Here is a 15212-nt window from a genome sequence, read left to right as displayed (position 1 = left end):
GACCATGTTTTTCTCTGGATTTGCATTTTTAAGAGATGAGTTTAGATGTGGGGTGGAGGATATGTTGGAGGGAAATGAGATTAGAGTTGGAGAGAAATGAGTAGCCTGAGATAGAGGTCCAGAGAGAGATCATGATAACCTAAAGTTAAAGGCAGAGCCAAGTTCTCATATTGGGGGACTTGAGGGCAAGAAGGCGACTTTGGTGGAAGAGTGGGCACATGAAGAAGGGGCTTCCATATAAGGGCCTCTGTATATGTCCCAGTCTTGCTTTCACATGGCCCTCCTTATGACTTTTCATCTTGGTCTTAGAATATACCATGTTTTATTACCTTTAGGTAACTACTTGAATAACCTTTCAACAGAAAGGACACTGCTTCTGGAAATCACGTTGAAGGGAAGTTACCATCCATCGATCAACCTCTTGTCTTGCTATGCTTCTGCTCATAGTAGAGTGATACGACAATGGAGTCAAACTTGAGAGCTATTTAGGAGGACAGATTAATATGACCTAATCATTTGCTGTATATTGGGGATTATTCCTAAATTTCTAGCTTTGGAGTTTCAGTGAATGGTGACGTTGTTTAGAAAACATTGAGGAGACGCAGAAGGAGGTAATGAATTTAATTTTAAACATGCCGAACTTTAGATGCCTGCAAGACATCCACAGGAAGATGTGGAAGGCAGTAGAATGTGGTGGTCTGGAGTTGAGAGAGCAGATTTGAGGGTTCTTTTCACATAAATGGTGCTTAAAACATGGGAGTAAATAACACATGAAGCAAATGAAGTGTAAAATCATGAGGAATTTCAAATTTTAAGAGTCTGGAATCGCAGAAGCCAAAAGAGACATTGTTTTGAGGAAATAGGAGTATTCAGTAGGGATAGATGTGCCGTGGAATTAAGCAAGCAAAGGAATTTGTGAATCAGTGTCTGCTAGTTTTGTCAATATGAATGAAGAGTTTCAGTAGATTAGAAGGGGCTGAATAGTGAATCCGAGGCCATTTTGAGATGTTTTGCTAGGAAAAATTCATGTTAAGCAATGAGACTGTAACTATACCAATATGATACGAAGCTTTGTGGGTTCACCTGGCTTTCAAATTAACTTTTAAAAGTTTGCCTATGTATAAATCTTTCTTAAATGCTTCTTTGCCACTGTACCGTGGGGTTTTATATTTATATTCACAATCTCTGCACAGTCCTTGGAGCCTGATATGAGTTTGTGACGGCGATACACTATTCCCTTGGTGCCTTTTTCTTCTCCTGAGTGGATGAGATTACATTAACTCTGTTGCAGATGTGCAGTGGAGAAGTTTAAAGAAATCTTTGCATGCAATTTCACAGCCATAGCCGAAGTTACCAGCTCCTCTGTAGTCAAGGCTTCACCAGTTCTAGCCACAGTACTAATAGGGATTTCCCCAGCCACTAGTTAATTATAATCGATGATTTTTTTTAAAAAGATTTTTTTCTCAGATTTCTCTCTTTTGAGATAAGAAATCTTTATACTCAGAACATCTCATACAGAGTTGGAGAAACTCTTTGCATGTTAAAATTATGTCATCTTCTGTAGTCGAGGAAGTATCATTGAAACCTTTACTCCCATGGTTAACCTGTCAAAATCATTTCCTTTAGGAAGCAACTGCCAAGGCTAACTTTAGTTTTCCTTTGCTTTTTTTTTTTTTCCCCACTATGTTTACTCTAAATATCAAGAGGCATTTTGCTTTCTTCTTACTACTTTTTAAGAGTGTAGCTATGTTGAATCTGGCTATTCAAAAAAAAGTTAAGCTGTATTGGATATGTTCAGATTCTGAGATTTTATTTACATACGGTAATCCAGTCTATTATAGGAATGTGGATTAGAAAGAAAATCTGGTCTCCAGGAGCTAATTGTTAAGTATACAGAGTTCCTATGTTTATCATTCTATTCCTGCGAATCGTAATATTCACCTTAGTGAGAGCCAGCTCACTTTTCTGATTCATTTGAGAAGAAAATTGGATGGCCACAGATGAGTATTGTTATTTATTCCATGGAATTTTTTTTCAGTAATTACAGTCACTGGTATTTTTTTAAGTGTGCTATTTTATTCTGTGAATAATTTTGAAAGTTTCTTTTGGTATTTTACCATCTCCCACTTGTTTATTAGCTGTCAGCTAATTTTGGGATTTGAGAGGAATATTTTACTCTTCCCTGTAATAAGCATTAGGTACCACTAGATAGGAGTAGAGAGTCTCTACAGCCTAAGAAGGACTCATACGTCTAAATATTTAAAGACCACACGAGTCACTTTTGTCTGTATCTAAAATAATATTTTCTTTGGGAAAGCTGCTGGCAAATTTATTGTGTTAAAAAGTAGATATGGAGCTGTTTAAGCAAGAGAACCAGAGTTGAACTAGTATCTTTCAATTCTTTCTCTCTAGATTGGATTCTTTTTATTGTTTATGTAACCTTCAGACCTTTTGTATGAGTTTAGAAAAATAGGTTTTTTTCCATTAGAGACAACTGAGTTTACCATGGCCTCGGATTCCTGGCTGCCACACTCTTTAGGTTACAATCTGTGTAGTCCTATCTTTCCATTTCTCATTCGAGTGTTATCCTTTTAAGTATAAAGCCTCATCCTCTCCAACTTTGCCCAGATCCCCTCTATTCCAGAGGTTTCTGGTTTTTTTTTTTTCTTTTTCTTTTCCCTGTCTTTCTTTTTTTTTATATTTTGTACCCTAATAGAAAGATAGTTAACATTTAAAAAATATTTTCCACAGGTTTCTTTACATGATTAATAAAGAATATTTTTAAGTAACTACAAATTTAAAATTTAGTAAGTGGAGGGATTTTAGTAACCACATTTTTAATATACATACAGGTTATCATGTTCAGAGAAATCATTTCTGGAATTCCCTATTTGAGAGAGAAATTCCGTGTGGATTACCAATCTTACTCTACTTTGCTCAGTGAAAATCTAAGTGCTTAAAATTCGGCTTTATAATCTTTTTTAATTAGGTCAAATGAAATTCTGAACACTCAGAGTTACAGATTGGTTATGTTATGGAGATTAAGCGTTACAGTCCTTTTTAATGCGTTCTGTCCAACCCTAACACGTTATGGAGCCCTTTTACTTGTTACTTTGGCAACATCTGTGAGTATAATAATTTGGAATTACTGTTTGAAAATTATTACACATATTTAGAAATGTCTGAAATGTAGTCAAATTTAGTCAGCTCAACTTGCTTTGAAGCAAAATATTCATTTTGAGCAAATGCCTATGAATTCTCATACTTTCTGAATTCTGGTGGTTATTTTTAAGTTATACGACTTACTTTTCATAACTGTCATATAGCAGTTACTTAAGAGGTTAAATCTAAATGGATTTGTATTGTTCTAAAATTTGGTTTGGTTTTGGTTAGTATGTGTGATACAGCACAATGTAGATGGAAATAGACTCTATGATTTCATTGTCTTAATATAAAATTAACTTGATATCTTGATTGAGTGAATGAGATACACTTTATAATATATCAAAAGAAATTGTTTTGTAGTTAAAACAAAGTAGATTCCTGTAGATTCTATTAGAATTAAAATCTATTAGAATCTATTCTAGTAGATTCTATTTTATACAGCGTATAAAATAGAAGTCTGCCATCTTGGAAAGCATAATTAGCTCATTCAAACCATTATACTTCATTACAATTATATTCCAAAATGCTGAAGTGATAATGTACTTCTTTGTATTCTAATACTTAGTAAAATTAAAGAATATTCTCACAGTACTTATCTTAGTTTAAATTAGCTTCTGACATGAGGGAATCTGGCTAAATGCTTATTACAAAGTCACAATATTTTAAGAAAAGCATAGCAGGATGGTCAAAACCTAACATTTTGGATTTCAGAAACATGGGTTTACCACTTACTTATGTAAACCCAGGGCAATTTACATATTAGCCTAAATCACAATTTCCTTACATGTCAAAAAATAATGAAAGCACCTTGAGGGCAGGGATTATATCTGTTTTATTCATTGCTATATTCACAGTGCCTGGCACATAGCAAGCACTCAATAAATATTGAATGAATTAACAAATGGATACCTGTACCTCATGGCTCTTGTAAAGATTTGGTTAAAAATAAATATTCAAAAATTAAAATAAATAAATAAATACATGTATATATAGTTGAGTGTATGATATATTTAATTGCTCAACTAATGGAAGTTATTTTATGATTCTTCCATGTCAACTCTAAGGATAAGTATTTTAAATGACCCCAAATGTAGGACTGTTTTTGCCAATGTCTAAGTAAAAGAAATAGTCAGGGTTAGCAATTAATTTGGTTGTTTATTTTGTTGAGTATAATTTGAAATCATGTTTACAAATCATCTAAAACAGTCAACAAGTTCTGTACTGAGATAAATTTTCCTCCTCCAAATCAGACGCCGTAAGACTTAAAATGTCTACAAGATAATTGTACATTGTATATCTGGGATTTGGACAGCTTTTCTGGATTTCAGACTAATATGAAAAATTTAACATTCATCCAATTTCTGAGGTTTGTCTTAACTATGCAGATCAAGTAATAGTGCTTTTCAGAAAGGAAATGAAGTGGCTTTAAGAGAAACTTGAAGAATAATCCTCAAAAAGCTCTTCATGCAGCTGTTCTATCATGTGTAACAAACATCTGAATTTGCTTCCTGAATGTGCTCATTATTTGATAGCTGCATGTCACATAAGGAACATAGCTTGCATGAATGCTCCCTGGGAATTATGACTCACAGATACATTTATAACTTTTTTATATCCATTAAATTGAAATAGAAAACTTTAGGTTTCATATTTGGGGACTAATTTGTCAAAAGCAATGCCATTACACCTTTGGATATCTTAGAAGTCAGAAATCATCATTTTCCCTTGAGAAGACATCCAACCCAAACAATGGCAATCAATTGCAAAGAGGGAAGCATTCCGATTCTTTACTCATAGTCAGAGGTTTTGTCGAGGGCACTGACCACCGTCTTCCAGTGGTGTAGCAAAGTTAAAAGCCATTCATTCATTCATTCATTCATTCATTCAGTGGTATTGAACAAACATCATATTAAAATGCTTTTAAATTTAATTTGATTGAAATTAACTTGCATCAAGGAATGGTTCTCTTTCTGAGAAGACATCCCCTTCGATCAGGCTCATGGCTTAGGCATGGGAGCATGTATGGAGCTGTGATATCAACTGAATCAACCCTGCCAGTCCTTGAGAGGAAGATGCCATTCTGTCCTGCAAAACATTGTGCTAGGCACTGGGAAAGGACAGTGGTAAATCGCTCTCAGCCACTAGAGATCTTGTAGAATGGGGGGGCAAATTACAATGGCTACAGTTCTGATTGTGTCTTGACCACTTCCTCTTAAAGAATTTCAGACGTTTCCAACTGTTTCTTAGGATGACACCAGAATCCTTGACATGGCCTACAAAGTTGCTTTTTATGTTTTGGGGGTCCCCTTGCTCCTCCAGACTCAGCTCACACTGCTCTCTGCCTTGTGGCCCGAGTTCTAGACCTATGCCCTTTTCAGACCAATTCACTTATGCTCTCTCAGACAGTGAAGACTGCCTCTGTCTCCTGTCTTTACACTAAGTTCAGCTTATATTCTTACTTCACATCTGGGAAAAAAATGTCAATTCCTCAGGGACTCCTCCCTTAATAGGTTAAAATCCCATGTACCTCCTTTGTGACGCCTACCACACTTAAATTTTACATTTATTTAAGCATTCATTTGATTATTTGTCTCACCAACTAAACTGTAAATACCATGAGAGCAAGGATAGTGTCTGCTTTTAGTCATCCTGGGACAGTGCCTGACACATATTGTAGATACCCAAAAAATATTTGCTCAATGGGTAAAGGGATAAGTGAATGAATGAATCACATAATATACAGGAGAAAATGCTATGTTCAGTAAAAGAAGTCCTGAAAAAACACTATGGGAGTTCAGAGGAATAAATGAATTTCCCAAATGACTCATGTAGAATACGTGAAGGTAACAACTATTACTGCATTCTGTAAAGGTAGAGACTGAAAATTTTGCCATATCAGTTTGGATGATACAAATCCTGACAGCCCATAATTACTGAGCATCTGTCCTATATAGGGCACTTTATTAGGCACTTCAGTGAATCACTTAGATAAGAATTCTATTTGCCATCATTATCTTAAGACAGCGGTCCCCAACCTTTTTGGCACCAGGGACCGGTTTCGTGGAAGATAATCTTTCTGTGGACCGGTGGAGTGTGGGGGGGTGATGGTTCAGGCAGTGATGCGAGCGATGGGCAGCGGCAGATGAAGCTTTGCTCGCTCTCTGCTCACCTCCTGCTGTGCGGCCCGGTTCCTAACAGGTCACGGACCGAGGTCAGGTTGGGGACCCCTGCCTTAAGATACTGGTGCTGATTCCATTAGTCCAAAAAGCGACCTTGGGGTTCTCATGAAAAATCCCCCCGGAATTATATTTTTGTCGTTTGGAAGAACTTCTTAATTTTGCTGGAATTTCATTTGACGAGCACTGGGCCTTGATTATCATAGGACAATGGTGCAGTGGTCCTGAGAGGTTACCATTAGTAACTCTTTGGTGTTGACAGGGTGAAAAGTGTTAACACTGCCGTGTAAGTCGCCACATCTTCAAACCACTTAAACCTGTCTTGCTAATGAGAATCTGCCATGTCCAGCCTATGGCAGTCCTTAGTGCAGTCTCCAGGAGAAAGAAACCCCAGAACTGCTGGGGAAGGGTTCAGGGTGCCTGGCCATGCGCCTCAGGTCTCCTGAGGCACTTAGACCTCTGTCCCCATCTCATGCGGAGCTTCTAATCTATACGGAGGAGAGAGCTCTGTCTTCTGATACTTTCTGCAATCTCACTATCTTAAGGTAATGATGGGCTTTGCCTTGCATTCATTTTCCTTTTATTTAGTAGGCAGAAGTTTTCTTTTTTTTTTTTCCTCATCTTTTGATACATGCCCTGTAGTACCACAGCCCTGCCAATGCTCTGCCAATGACATCACCCTGTGGTGGTTATAACTCTGTAGCTGCTGGTGCAGACCTTTCTCAGGAAAGGGAACAGGCCCTGTAGGTTGGGTGCCAACAGTGTCCAGCTTCCTCCATAAACCAGCAGTTGTTGGGATGTTTTCTGCAGGGCAGATCTCTTCTTCTTTAATCACTGGTAATAATGAAGTTTTTGTCATATTAAAGGAGAAAGAAGAGAAGCGATTGAGAATAGTTTGAGGGGATGACTGTGCCGTCCCTCAGGTCCAGCGACAAGAGGACTACAATGGGTAGCTTTCAGAACTACATATGGTCTTCCTTCCGAGGGAGTTGATTAAGCGACTCCGGATGAAATTGAAATCCTGTGATTTGACCTTTGTCTGGCCTGGGAGGGCTGCAATTCGCATAACAATTTCCTTTTGTTCTTTGTTTGGAGTTATTAATCCAACATGAGCCTCGAATTAATCAGGGGTAGTGCGTAGCTACATTTCTAATTCACAGCTCCGCTGCTTGTGTCTTTTTTAATTAAGGCCGAATGATAGCAGGCCTTAGCCCTGATTGCCACACTTGCTCACCACACATTGAGGGATGAAGAGGCTAAACAGGCAGAATGAGATTACTTCAAGGTTTCACTTAATTGTTTTCTTCCTTTAAGTAAAGAGCACTGACTGAAGGTTGTTAATTCTGGGCTGGGAGAGCTCCTTTTACGTGTGTTACTTGTCTTGACTTTGGGATGGGGTGGAGAGAAATTCAGGTTCTCATTAGTACCCTTAGGTGTAAAATGACCAAAGGGATTACCCAAGTCACAGTTTCAGTTATTGATTTAAACTGCACAGCACATCTTCATGGGGGATGGGAGGTTGGTTAGTGGTGGGGCCCACGTCAGAGAACTTTGACCCTTGGTTACCTCTCTATACATTGTGTAAGGTTTGAAGCCTTTGAGGCACTAATGACTGTTCAACATTGCTCAGTCAAAACTTTGTAAGAGTAAATAAATTGGAAATGTGCTCTAATGTGACTTGACATTGTTCTAGAATTCAGTATCACGTGGTTCTGTCTTCTACTTTGTTGGAAGGATGTAATTACTAGAAGGACCTAATAATAGGTTAGCTCTACCAAACAGGCTTTGCTACAGTGTGGAACCAAGGATGCATCATGCGGGGTTTTAGTAGTAGTTTTTTCCCTTCGGTAGAAGTTATTAATTGCCTCCATCCTTCAATTGCTTCTCATATTTTGGAAGGGAAATATGACACACAGGTATAAATCAAATGATGTTAAGTAAAATTGGACTCCAGTTTACCGAGTTACTATGCCTCTCCCTGGAAGAAAATGGCTCCTTATAGAAAATCAGCTCTGAGACACTGAGATCATTTAATTAACCACTGTTGCAGTGAACTTGTTAGTATCTTTGTACAACTGCATAGGTAACTTATTCCTCCCTCCAAATGTCTGACTAACCTAGAAGAAATTGATTCTTCATTACTGTATAGTTCAGGCTTGGACAGAGGTGTAGAGTGGAATAAATGCAGCAGCTCATTTGGTGTGTGATCTTTTGCTTTCTGAGACTCAGGTTTTAGAATAAACAAACAAATAGTAGGAAGTTCGGCCAGATAACCTATATGGTTCCTTTCATCTTTAAAACTATAATTCTTTATTTACATATTCTACTTCAAATCCCAGATTTGGTCATTTATTTCGCTAATCTCTGTTTTGTCTGTCTATGAAAATAGTAGGCTTTCACTGGCTAGAGGTGTCTGTATATTTTCCATAGAATTAAAGTCTGGAAAACATTTTAATTTAAATGTATTATTGTGTTTCAAATTGGTCTCTTCTTATGGTTGCACTCAGTGTTATATTGTTTTTCTTAATATTTGAATAAGAATTATATATGAAAAGGGATATTTTAAAGAATAGAATTCAATTTGTAGAGGAAAGAGCACTGAACTGGGAGTTAGGGAAACTTAAGTTAGGTCATAGCTCTGCTCTTTACTTGGTGTATGTATGACCTTAGGTGTTTAGGTCTCATTTCCAACATAGGCAGAATTAGGAAGAATAGACTAAAGGTTTCTTCCAACTCTGCCTTTCTATGATTCTGATAGCTTTATTATGATTAGGACTTTGAGACTGATGCATCAGGTGGGTTGAATATTGTGTTTTTCATTCTAGAATATTTTCATCTCTTAATTGATAGATACATTGAAATATAGGTAACATTTCTAAGCAAATGATAAAAAAAGCAACAAACTTCAAGGGAAAAAGTATTTTCATCTGCATTTTAAAATCTAATTTTAAATTTAGATTTTAGAATAACAGGTTGCAAAAATGACTGATGAGGTTGGGCTGAAAAGAAGAATCTTTGAGAAAGAAGATAGGGTGGAAGTTAAAGGGAGATGGGGGTGTGAAGGAAGGTTTAATAGGATGAGAATGATTTGAGCATGTTTATAGGTTAAGAAGAATGAGTTGATAGAACAGAAGATATACTCAGAATGGGGAAAATTGATGAAGCAAGGTCCCAAGGTGATGTGAGCAGAGTGGATCCCAGCTATTAGTGGGGTGTTAACCTCAAACAGAGGAAGAGAGGTTTCATTCTCTGACCCTGCAGAGACGTTGATTAGGTGGGTTGCAGAAGTGATGTGTGTGGATGGGGCAGGTAGTACATACTTAAGGGAAGTGAGGTCATCTGAAAGTGATGGGATTGTTTATTAAAGAGAAAGGTGAAGGTTTGAGACAGCTACAAAAGGGAGAGGAGGTGAGAAAGGCAACTAAAAGAAGTCTTGAATGAGGTTAGAGCACAGGTGTGCATGGGGTAGTGGCAAGGAACTGTGCTGTTGCATAATTTCCTCCAGCTGTGTTCAGCTGCCCTGGGGGGTGGGGCGGGGGGGGGCGGGATGAGCTTCAGAGAAGGCAGGCTGTGGAGTTCATTAGGGGGTTCAAGGCCTGGGGAAGGGATGTGCAGGGGTAAAGAGGAGATGATATGCCTTGGTGCATTGATCTTATTAATTCCGCAAACAATCTTAAAAGATAAACTCAATTTTGACAGTTTAAAGAGAGGGAAACAGAGGCTACAGGAAATTAGATAATGCCTTGAAGTCAAACATTCTTGTCCCTACACCATATACTCTCATTTAATAGTTTAACACTTTCCCCTTCATTATCGCCATCAAAATTATTGTATTGAGTCATTCAGTGAATTATATGGATGAGAACGTTTCTTGTAAGGACTACATAAAACTCAAAAGTAAACCTCGTTTGGTGAGTAGATTTCGTTTTACGGTAAATGGCAAATCCATGGAAAATCTAGAAGCACAATTTACCAGATATTTATGGCCACCAATCTTTGGCTTTCAGCACTGTGTGACTGCCTTTTGCTCTTTTTCTCTCTTGGCTGAGATTAAAAAATTTTTTTTAATCTTTGGGAAAGGTTGATAGCCCTATACAAGTCAAGATATTATCGCCACGTTTCCAAAATGTGGATGCCAAACTCTTTGGGGTTGTGATACACCCAGATGGTCTTCATTTTTTGCATTTCTGAAAATGTTATTACCAAATACAACAATTTTTCCTCCAAAGTCATTAGAGCCCATTTGGCACCTTCTCTAATCTGTCCTACTTGTTACCTTTTAATTACTTTGTGAGGGGATCTAGTTGTCTTGTTGTTGCTAAGGGCCAAATGACCAAGGGGTTAATGGTTTTTCTGTCGCTGGCCAATTGGTTTTTAGTCAGTAGTTATTTATGGGGAAGTCCAGGGGCCATTAGTTTTCAAGTATGTGCAGCTGTACTCTTCACAATTACTAGTCCATAAGCAAATGTGGACTTACTTTTTGTGTACGATTGTTTTTTCCCTGATTGGTTAGACAGTCTGTCGCCATTTATGAATGATTCTTGTTGATGCAAAACATGGCATTGAATTCTATTTTATTATTTGGATTCCATGTTTCATAGGATGCTGTCATCTGGATTCAGACAAGGCACAAGGGTATGCACCTCCTGTCACTAGTGACAAATTGCTCCTGTGTAGCAAAATGTCAAATCTCGCCCACAACGTGTTAGCTGTACCATTCTCCATCCATCGGCATAGGTGCTGATGATACTCATTGTAAAATCGGTGACCGGTTGGCCTGGGTCTTTTTTTTGCTCATGCTCTGTTCCTTTGGACATAAGGTAGAGATTACTATTAATGGTTCTTTCAGTTCCTAGGAGCTCCTCCCTCTGTGCTGTCTTACTGTGATTTTTTTTCTGCCCTCATTGAATGGTAGTCTTTGATGTCACACAAGAGAATACTGTTGGCTAACAGTCTGGAGACTGCTTCATTTGAGCTAACCACCACATGAAAACAAATGTGGTCCATCATATTTCATTAACTAGCTGTCCTCCTTTTGGGTGCCCTTTTTTGATGTCAGAGTACATCCTGACAGGAATCAGAAAGATCTGTGTGATTAAGAACAGTAATAATGCTTATTGCATTGTATTGTAAATTACCTTCCTGGGCCCTGCTACTTTATCAGCCCCACTGGCATTGGCTCCCGTACATTTTTGACTACTCAGTATATACAGTGTATTAGCGCAATGGAGATCATTATGTGGCCTGTATTTGAGTCATTTTTATTTAAGATGCCAAACAATAAGCTGTTGATTGGGGGAACAAGAGGCGAACAATAATGTTCTGTGTCACATAATACACCACCATTTTCCAGCTTTGCTTTAGAAGGGCCCTCTTTATTGTTTTTGTATAAAAATGGTTCTTAGGAGGAGGAATATTTTGCTGAGGTATGTCATTATTTTGCAAATTTCTATTATCTCATCATGTTGTCTTCATTGTAAATTGCAGCTAATTAGGAACCTAGTTAGAGCCCCAGCTTTGAGACTGGCTTTTTTGTGAAAAGAGCCCACCGATTACCGCACTACAAGAGAGGAAGGGAGAGAAAAAGGAGATTAATCTGGTTACCTAGGCGACACTCGCTTCCATCTGCGAGGAACAATACATTTTTGTTTCCTTGGCTCAGTTCAGATCTGTTTTGTTTAGAGGGGAAAAAAAAAAAAAAGAGAGAGAGAGAAAGAGAGAGAAAGAGAGAGAAAGAGAGGGAGAGAGGGAACCTAGCTCCAGAACAATGCTGAATTCTGTCTAGCCCAGGCTTACAGGCTTGATTCCTCTGCAAGTTAGGGGTCTCAGGGGAGTGAGAAGATGAAAGAGATAAGCTCCAAAGTTGTCAAAGGTCATGACCTTGCCACACAAAGCCAGCAGTTTTACCACTAAATCCCCTTCTCCCAAAAAAGCACTTAATGAAATAATATACTGTTCTTCTCAACACCCCATAGTCTATATTAAGGAACAAGGCCCCAGAATTGTGTATTTAAGGAGTCATTTTTTAATTTCATACTAAATTATCAGTGGCTCTAAGAAGCTACTTATGGGTCCAGTTTTTGTCTTGGCAAGTTAACTTTGGCTTTTCTACTTTTTTTTGCAAGTGGCTTTCACAAAACCTACCATTTTGTTGTGGTGACACATAATGTTTAAGTTATGATTTTACTTTCCAGTGAATACAGCAGAACTATTGAATCAACCCAAGATTGAGACGTATTAACTACTCACTTCCAGTTGCGTTTGTTGTACGTCAAACTTTTAAGTCTTTAGAATAGGATGGCCATTTATTTTGCTCAGGCGTAATGTGTGGGTGTCGCCAGGCTGCTTGCTGCCTCTTATACAGTCACCAGAGAAAGGGCTGAGAATGGCAAGAAGCTGAAAGAGTCAGCCTAAAAGACTCGGGAATCTCAGGGCTTCTTCAGGAGAACTGGCTAAACCCACAGCCTCTGATGAGCATAGTGCTTTCGGCATCATGTTCTCACTGGTTGGTATGCCATCCTGCATAATGAGTAGTCATCCAGGAAGGTTATGTGTGATGACATACAGTTAAAGGAGTCTCCAGGAGAGGAATGTTGGCTTATCTGAGCTTTGCAGTCATAAAATGCATTGATTAAATCGGAGCAACTGGCTTATTTTAAAATATCCTGTAGAATCCACACTTCACACCCCTGAATATCTCCTCATCAGTCCTCCTTACAAAATAGATTCTTAATAAAGGGAACATAAATCTTTTCATAACAACTACAAGTTACTAATGGTTGTCAGTATGCAGTGTACACTAATAGAGACTTCTCTTCAAAGGGAATTACCCATCTCTCTTATCTTACTTGCAAGTGGAAAAAAGATACCTACCCAAAGTATTTTGTATTTATCCTTCATCCAGCCCTCCAGAGCATCTGTACTCTTTCTTTCCCATTATAGCATTTGGGCAGCTCCAAGTGATGCATCTCATAGGATTTATAACGAGTCCTAGAAAACTATGAAAAAAATCAAACTCATGCAATTCTAATTCATTCTAATATTAATAGATTTTATGGATAAAAACAAAAGCAAAATCTTGCTTCTTATCCCACACTTGTCTTCAAAGTGGTCCTCTATTTTTTGAGCCTTTGCAGGAAAGCAGATAAACTTTCCAGTTTACCCTTGAGTACCTCAAATAAGGCAAGATACAAATTAGTTTAGTATGGCAAACCCTCAACAAGGGTCTTCTCCCAGTAACCTTTTACTGTATAAGGACAAATTACCAAATACTACATTGTTATTAAAAGCTGGAACATCTTTCCGAAGTTTGTGAAATCAAGTTTACTCTTGGCAATGGCAGGGACTAAATGTGCAGGTGTGTTTTGGAAATCCACTTTTAAACAGACAAATGAAATGGTTTCTTGTTATCTGAAAATGAACTTTTTTTATAAAGATGATGAAGCCTTTTTAAACTTTCAGGGGACATGATACCTTTTTTTAAGTGAAGAATTTTAGTAAATTACATAGTTATACAGAGAAGTAGTTGTGGTAAGGAAGTCAACACAGCTCAGAATAGCTTTCTTTACAGAGAGTATTTGAGCTCTACCGAGCACTCACTAGAAGGACCCCCGTGTCCTCTCCTCATCTGTCTGCAGAGTCGTCCATCCAATTCCTGTTCTCAGCTTACCAGAGTCACATATGGTATCTAATCTCTTTATAAAGGCTTTGATTGATTATATGCTAAGAAGGTAAAGAAATGAAGATGAGAAAACTATTTGGCATGTGCAGAAGCATATTTTTGCTCACATTAGATAAGACAGAAATCTTTAACCACAAAATGTGTTAATGTAGCATGGGAATGCGGTTATCACCAGATGAGATGGCAATAGCTACTTACTAACCAGTATGACTGGTCTTAATAGACAGTGAAGAAGGGTGCATTTACCTGATGCATTTAGGAAGGATTTGGTAGTTCTATAATATACAAGTGTCTCTTGTCTTCAATCCTGCCTTATTGTTGCTTACTCAAGACCTTAGGTACCCCCTCTTAGGAAGTAACTTCTAATATTCTGCCCTGAAAAAGTAGTTCAAAATAGATGCAGAGGAAAGAGTGCCACCTGCTGATTTCTCATCCTAAAGCAATTCTGATTTTCCTTGGAGGTTTCTCAGCAAGATCTCGTAATTCCTGATACTATTTATTAAGTCATAAATGACAAGCACAAAGCCTAGAGTGGTGGGGCTACAGTTTTGTGAGCTGTAAGGTAGAGTCAGAGGGGTTCAAGGATTGATTACAAAATATTTTCATTCAGTTCAAAATACTCACTATTATGGGTTTCAAAACATTCAAATTCACCATTTCATCAATTTTTCATGTTTTTCTTCTTATCAGCTACAGGGAAACTTGTAGACAACAGGAAAGTGACTTCCTTGTCTTATGAAATTTCCTTGTCTTGAATTTCTTCTGGACTCTTCTCAGAGTGGAAAAAAACATGTCTAATAAAAGCCACTTTGTGGTATTGGAAGTTGCTCTCACGAACATTACTTTTTCTTCATTCTGTCTTGCAAGGAAACATGCTTCTTTCTAGTTGCCTGTGACACTATCAAAGAAAATTGCTTAAAGTAAAATAAAAATATGTATTAACTTGCCCCCAAATGCATTTGCAAATTAAGGTTGTAGAAATTCATCATTTCTGTTTTTCCTGCTGAAGTTTGCAATTCAGGGAAATTTTATAAGTTTTCAAACAATTATTAATATGTAATTGCTCACAAAGTACTGAGAAGTTAGAAGTAATGTGTGTCTAAGAAAGACAGGAGCCTCTAGCTGATGAACACAAATTGAAGTAAGCCCCAGGAAGAATTTTCAGTTGAGTGTGATTCTGACATCAGATA

At 37.8% G+C, this 15212-nt stretch overlaps 1 protein-coding gene across 1 annotated transcript in view; it reads left to right on the top strand.

Moving 5' to 3' along the window:
- Window positions 1–15212, top strand: part of SOX5 (SRY-box transcription factor 5) — a 993423-nt gene that overhangs the window by 524566 nt on the left and 453645 nt on the right. The window lies entirely within an intron of this gene.

The sequence above is a fragment of the Balaenoptera borealis genome, assembly GCF_965194805.1.
Source record: "Balaenoptera borealis genome assembly, chromosome: 13".
In the NCBI taxonomy this organism is placed as follows: Eukaryota; Metazoa; Chordata; class Mammalia; order Artiodactyla; family Balaenopteridae; genus Balaenoptera; species Balaenoptera borealis.
This window is presented reverse-complemented; position numbering and strand designations above follow the sequence as displayed.